Source organism: Triticum dicoccoides, chromosome 2B, assembly GCF_002162155.2.
Source record: "Triticum dicoccoides isolate Atlit2015 ecotype Zavitan chromosome 2B, WEW_v2.0, whole genome shotgun sequence".
Classification (NCBI taxonomy): domain Eukaryota; kingdom Viridiplantae; phylum Streptophyta; class Magnoliopsida; order Poales; family Poaceae; genus Triticum; species Triticum dicoccoides.
The window spans coordinates 37,262,440-37,269,915 of NC_041383.1; the positions used below are offsets into that span (position 1 = coordinate 37,262,440).

Below are 7,476 nucleotides of genomic sequence, written 5' to 3' on the forward strand. Positions count from 1 at the left end.
AATGGTAGGCGTCGGGCTTAGCCTGTGCGTGCGCCAGCGGCGTCGGAGGAACTGCTCCCTCTCGTGGGTCGAAGGGTGACGCGGGGCTCCCTGCAGGCTCGAGGGTGTGACCCCGATCGGGTTGTGGTGGCGCCGATCTGGGTCATGACGTCCCAGATCTGGACTACGGCGGTGTGGCGGCAGGCCGGCGTCCTATCGGCGGTTGTGGTGCAGGCGGGCACTGCTCGTCCCGATCTAGGGCAGAGGGCCTTGGATCCGGGTGGCGTCCCTGAGGTTGGCCTCTATGTCCGGTGGCGCGGCGGGGCGGGTGGGCTGCCGGGGATTGGGTCGGATGGCCGACGATCCACTGGCAGGTTGGTGCCACGGCTTGTTGCCTCGGCGGCCAACGACATCGAGCTGCTTCTTCCTTCAATACTTGCATCGTGCACTCAATCGTAACGGACTTGGCTGCGCTGCTTGCCGGTCACCGGGTGGGGCGGAGCGGGAGGCGGTATTTGGATTAGGATGATTCCTTGGCCGGCTCCTGCCGGCCGTGACGGTGATACCACCCGTGTGTGTCGTTTCTCTTTCTGGAGATGTCGTTCGGGCCTCCCCACCTTTTCCCACTCCATGGTTTCTCGAGTGAAAACCATAGGGCGGTGATAGCACTCTTGGCGTCGTGTTCTTCTTGAAGGCGCCATCGTGAGAGCTATGTGGTCATGGGCACGGCTTTGTGTTCGTGGGCACTGGCAGTTGGCGTGCCCCTCTTCCTCCAGGGGGCATATGCTTCGGGGAAAACCGTGGATCTGGGTCTCACGGATCGGATGATGACGGAAACTATGGCATCGTTCCCCCTCTTGAGGGCATCGTTTTGGAGCAAGTGCTGATTGAAAGGGCCCAAAGACGGAGCGAGGTTTCATCTTCTGCATCGATGACGGTTGGTCTTGGCAGTGTGGTGCAGTCGAGGCTCGGCATCTGATGCGGGTTGACGGACTCGCGCAGGAGGGCGACGTTGTCTAGCATCATGGTGGCATTGACGGCAAAGAGTCCTGGTAAGGTCGATGCAGCAGTTCTGTTATGAGGATGGATCGATGGAAGATGGAGGTGACGACCCTTGCAGCGTGCGGTGCTCACTGAGAGTGTGCTGGACCGGTGTGTGACCGAGTCTAGTAGTGGCTTTGGGTCGATGCATCAGTTTTGATTTTGGTGGTCGCCCTCTCCCGAGCACTTCTGCAGCCGGCCGCCGCCCGGTCTGGCTGCTCCGCCTCCTGTGGTCCGGCTCTGCGCGTCCGCGCCGCCAAGCTCCGGCTTCCCACCGCGTGCGCTTCTACTATCTGGCACGAACCTGGGTAAAAAAAGAAAAAGGGCCGGCTGCGCATGTGAAGAAAAAGAGAGAAGAAGGCCGGCTGTAAGAAGTAACAAGAAAGAAGGGGCCCGGCTAGGCCAGCCGGCACGGGGGGGCAGTTGGGACGGGCCGGCCGGGACGCTCCTCGACTGCGCAGAGGATCGGGGCCCCTGCCGGACGGCGCCTCCGCCCCGGCTTCCCAAAAACAATGTGAGCTCCCGTCTGCATATCTTTGCACTGCGCACAAAAACGGATAACCCGGAGCGACCCTCTGGGGCCATCTCCACTTTCTTCCAGCTGCTTTGTTGTTCGGCCCGGGGCTGGTCAGTTGGCCCGACACGTTCTCCCACTAGACGGCTTAGTAGCATGTTGAGTGCGGTGTGCCCCTTGTCAAGGACTGTAATGTTTCTTTAAGATATGATTATTGATACGGCTAGTAGGACTTAGAAGGTGAATGTAGTTTGTCTCAATGTTGAAAATACGGAACTGTAATTGGTACTAGTACTTACTGTATTTTGAAATCAGGTTAGCTGCTACATTTCTATGGATGGAAAACTCAGAATAAAACAATCCAGAGATTCGGTCATCCTGCAACGGCCCTGCCAAAATTCAAGCACAGTCTTTTTAGCAGTGTTGTATCATAAAACGTGCTTGTTCTGCATCTGCAAATGACCAACACACATACCAGTATCAAGAAGAAATTACTGAAAGTACGGTTAGACAATGCTACCCTAAAGAAGTTATTGATACCAGTATTAAGAACTTTAAGACCAAGGAAATAACTGCAGGGCTCCAGGCCCCCAAACAGCACGTGCGCATTACTGCAGTGAAAGGAAAAATGTTTGAGATGTGTGTATACTGTATATGAAGCAATACCAGAGTGGGGTGCTAGGACAACATCAAAGATGTTTGCAGGATTAATTATGTTTTCCTGTATTAGAACTGTTTCCCTTTCAAACTTACCATTCAAAGATCTTAGTTTTGACTGCAATTTTTTCCCTATACATTCATTTCCAGATGACCATGTATATTTAGTGTTTTTTTAAATGTATGCTACAAGGTTGTTTCCATTGGATATCACTTCATACGAAATGAACATCTTTAGTGTTTTTATTAATTCTTCTAATTTGATTATATCTCAAATGTCGCTGACCTTGGTTTAATTCCTTCTTTTACTACTCCCTCCGTCTGAAAATACTTGTCATCAAAATGAATAAAAGGGGATGTATCTAGATGTATTTTAGTTTTAGATGCATCATTTTTTGTCCATTTTCATGACAAGTATTTTCGGACGGAGGGAGTACTTGGTTTACAGGTGGTATGGTAGAAAGAAGGAGAGTACTGTTGATTCCTGCAATTAGTCTCACCATTGGCTCCCTTTAGTATAATCTGGAGAAGGGAGCAGCAAAAGCTGAATTTACTGACTGTGAGTTTTCAATCAATATCCCACCATTTGAAAAATAGACTGGTTTTCTGTACTTCTAGTCTGCTACAACACATATGCTTTGAAACTTTAACCTATTAAGACTGTCTTTATAAACCTTTAGGTATCAGATATTTGGATAGTCGACATTGTAGACAAGTTTTGCTCTACTAAATTAGTTTTACCTTATGGCCGTAATCCCTCATACCTTGTTAGCATATTTTGTAGACATTTTTTAGTTCGTTGGTCTCTTGGTACTTCGGAAAAACATTTCAACTTAAGAAGCTACTGCCAGCGGATGTATATAGCTATCTGCTGCTCAATGAGCTCATGTTTAAAAGTTTTAAGTCATCTAGTTTCCCATTCATAACTCATATAGGCGTTCATAAGTAAAATTTGGAATCACGCCTTACTCTTTGATGTTGCAATTATAGTGCCAGCTCTTTGTGGGAAGGATTATGGAAAGACGAAAATGAGTTATCCAGATTACACTGAAACTGAATCAGGCCTCCAATACAAGGTGCTTACACTGCCATTCGATGATTCCTGCATAATACTCAAAAGTTCAGATTTATTAGGTTCACAATTTTCATGAGGAATTACAGGACTTGCGGGTTGGAGATGGCCCATCCCCAAAGAAGGGAGAGACAGTAGTGGTGAGTAGCAAGCATCACATTTGCGTTGGATTCTAGCTCATTTTGCATGTATGTTCTTCAGCTTTATTTGTTTAGGTGTGCAACCACGATGTTGACATGGATTTGTGAATGCACATCAGATTGATTGGGATGGGTACACAATTGGATACTACGGTCGCATTTTTGAAGCTCGAAACAAGACCAAAGGTGGTTCTTTCGAGGTACAAATGCTGCCTGAAGTTGAAGAAAAAAAAAGAATATTCTCAGCTTCCTTGGCATATATATTTGTTGAAGTATAAACTGAGTTATTCCTTCAGTTCGATCAATTCCCCTGTTTTGCATTTCCATGTAGGGTGGTGATAAAGAATTCTTCAAGTTTAAGGTTGGATCAGGACAGGTGATTTACTAATTACACAAGTACTACTCAAATACGCCTCTGGTAGTCTGGTTTCCTAATAGTACCATTTTTGGACGTCGGCATGATCTCCAAAATACAAATTTGACAAATAATTTCTATAATAATATATTTGTAAATACCAAAAAATTATATATTGGGAAATTTTGTATGTATCCAGTCTAAACACTTAAAAATATATTGTCAGTCACTATTTTGAAATTAACTTTGTTTACGATCAAAACAACAGCTTCTCTAGAACTCGGGTGATAGTTCGCTTACACTCTTACACTTAATTACATTTAGAGGTTTCACTCCATTGTGTATTCTGAAGCTACTATTTGTTACGTGCTGATAAGTAGCATCTTAATAACATCAATTAGGTAATACCAGCCTTTGAGGAGGCTATGACAGGCATGCGTCCCGGTGGAGTTAGAAGGTCAGTCCCACATTTCCGTAACCACAATTTCTAAATGTATTAACGCAACTTTTAACCATATTACTGATGCCCACACCCTTCAGGATAATACTACCACCGGATATTGGATACCCAGATAATGACTTGAACAAGTTAGGCCCAAAACCGACAACATTTTCGGTAATATATTTCCCTGAATTCAGAAGTTTTTCTATAATTTTGATGATTAGATAACAAAAGCACCATATTTTTCTTACAGGGACAAAGAGCTCTAGATTTCGTTCTAAGGAATCAGGGATTAATAGACAAAACTCTCCTGTTTGACATTGAGCTTATCAGGATAATTCCGAGTCAATAGTATACAAGGTTCCTCCCTTCCCCCAAAGTGAATCTTCCTTGTCATTTTCTCTTGTTCATCCTGTTCAACTGAATAAAATGTTAGGAGCTTGGGCTATTGCAGGGAAATTTTGATGACCAAGAAGCATACAGTTTGAGCATGGAATCAAATCCTTTGATGATCATGGGATATGTAAATATAAATACTATATACTTGAGTATTAGTAAAAAGCTTTGATATCGTCCACCCATTTTGTTGTTTAATGAAAACATACTAAGGATTTTAAAGTGCAACCAGATAGATCGAATCTATTCTTGAAATAGACAACTTTAACACACTCCCTAGATTGGGTTAATAGTTGAATAAATACTTGCAGCACACAACTTACACAACACGAAAAATTATGTACTCTTCATGCACATTTCCTGCCTTTTATTTTATTTTATTTTATGCACTACCTAGATTAATTTTGAAGCCTAAGTATTAGGGATTGACAGGGAAACGTATACCCATAATACACCCTCTGTTCTCTAAATATAAGTTGTTTTGACAGTTCAATTTAAACTGCCAAAATGTTTTATATTTAGAAACAGAGGTAGTACCTAGAACTAGAAGAGAGAACATGTGCAACTAACTGCATATGCTTCATTTGTTTTGCTCTTTTTTTTGCCATGTCTAGGAGCTGAAAGCTTCAGCCTCGGTGATCTGTCCTTAATCTGTTTCAGTCTCCTGCAAAAGGGAAGCTTTTGTAATCAAAATTTGACTGGAAATTTGCAATATGCCCTTCTTTTGAATTATAATATCATGAATTAAGCATATAGAGTGGATTTTATCTGATATTGTCCCCAATGTGTACTTCTTTTATCTGCCCAAATTAGAGCAGCAAGTATATATGAAATTTTATCGGATATTGTCATTTATTCTGAAAATATGGTTGTTCAAAAATTGTGTGTGAAATGATGCTGCTTCATGGAACATTCTTGTAGAACCTCTATGTCAACAAAAGCATTTAACTTTGTCAACGGGAAAAGTGAATTACTTGGTACCAAAGTTTGCCCCACAACTAAAATTTGATGCTTTGGGTTGAATTTTTTCCCACTTCAACTTTTGCTCTAGACAGATGGATGGTAGACTGATAGTAGGTTTGACCTTCCCTAGCTTTAATGATTTCGATTTGGAGCTTAGGAACCGTGTTTCATTTGATCTAAGGTCCTATTCATTCTAGGTCATCTTTGTATTTCCACATGAAGTTTTTGCGTGCTGTCTTTCTTACTTAGCCACACATTTGTTCATGTTTGAGTACCTCACTCATTAAATTTATATGAGGTGATTATACACAGTGACTAAATAGTCTTTTAGTAACTCCTTGTATTAACTTCACTTTCAAGACATTCATCAATGAACACAGAACCCTATTCGTCCCACCCCATGACTCACGTCTTGCTTGAAGCTATGGACTTAACAACACGAATTCAAGTCGCACTGCTAAGTTTCTTGATGCTTCGTAACCCCACCAAGTCAATTGTGTGCTTCAATGCTATGCATTTTAAAGGAAATTCATGCTCTTACAATTTACAAACATAACCTACTATGCTATGTTCCATTGGCTAGAGAGCATTGGATTTATTGTCTGGGTATCTTCTTGAAACTTCTTCCACTAAAACACCCTTCTATGCAGTGTGGCGGCAGTCTAGAGAAATTGGGCAAACCAAAGACCTTGATGAAAAATCATTGGTGAATGGTGGCCATATTTAATACATGACGTGAGAAGATTAGTACTCCCACCGTCCCATAATGTAAGACAATTTTTGACACTACACTAGTGTCAAAAAACGTCTTACATTATGGGACGGAGGGAGTAATTTTGAAAAATCCCTTGATCTAGACCACGTTCTGAGCGTGTATTCTGCCAATTTGTGATGGAATCTAGCAGTTCATGCAGAATCGTCGTGAAATTAATTCAATTGCAACGATGGAAGGGGAGATTTATGGGACATCCAATTTCGTTTCTGTTCATCTAGCAACAAAATTTTGAAGCTTTTGGGTTGAATTTTGAATTTCTCCACGCATCTGTTTGTTTCAGATAGATGGGCTTTAATGTTTTTTAGTTATGGCTTCTCAACCTTGTTCACTTGGTCTACATATCACTACTCATGTGTACTTCTTCATGTTTTCTGAATGGAGTTGTTAACTGATTTCTTTTATGTTGATTTGCACATTTGATCATGCTTCAGTGTCACACCTTCAAGCAAATAGCGTTCCAGGAATAACTTGGCACTAAATTCTCTCTAAGAGCTACACCAATGAGCACATGCACAACACTTCAGTACCATAATGACCTTGTGTACTCGAAATACATCAGCCTGGCCTATTTGTCTTGCCCCGTGAGTCAAGCACATTACTTTTCTAGTTAAAGCTCTGTCCTACAATGTACAATAACCAATGTTTGTTACTCCTACAAGAAGAACATGGAGCTCTGGTGATATGCTATGGAAGCATACTATGGGGTTAGGAAGCATCAGGAAAAGTAGCAGCGAGGCGTCGATTTTGATAGCTAGTGAACACTAGAGGGACAAAATTTTTGCTGAGTTTTAGTGCTTTCATCCGATTGAAGTTGCTGATGAATTGTAATAACTTACAAGTTCGCTACCTGGTGGGCAGTTGATATCTACCTTATTAAGTAGCCTGACGATTTGCAGTTTTTTCTCGAAAAGCGGAGTACCCCGGCCTTTATCACACCATGCACACAACCATATTATTAAGCATGAAATAAGTTCAAGCCATGAGTGCTTGACAGTAGAAACAAATAAGCAGAAAACACGACCACAAGCGGTCGAACCCGAGATTACATAGCTCATCCACATAATCTACAAGTGGCTCACCAGCCAAACTGGTTAAACAAACTTTGCGCAACTGTTTCCAGTCGGCTGCACCTAGAGGCCATA

The 7,476-nt window shown here is 42.6% G+C and overlaps 1 pseudogene; it reads left to right on the forward strand.

The window, feature by feature from the left end:
* Positions 1-2,644: 2,644 nt before the first annotated feature.
* Positions 2,645-4,745, forward strand: LOC119360349 (annotated as a pseudogene).
* The last annotated feature ends 2,731 nt before the right edge of the window (positions 4,746-7,476 follow it).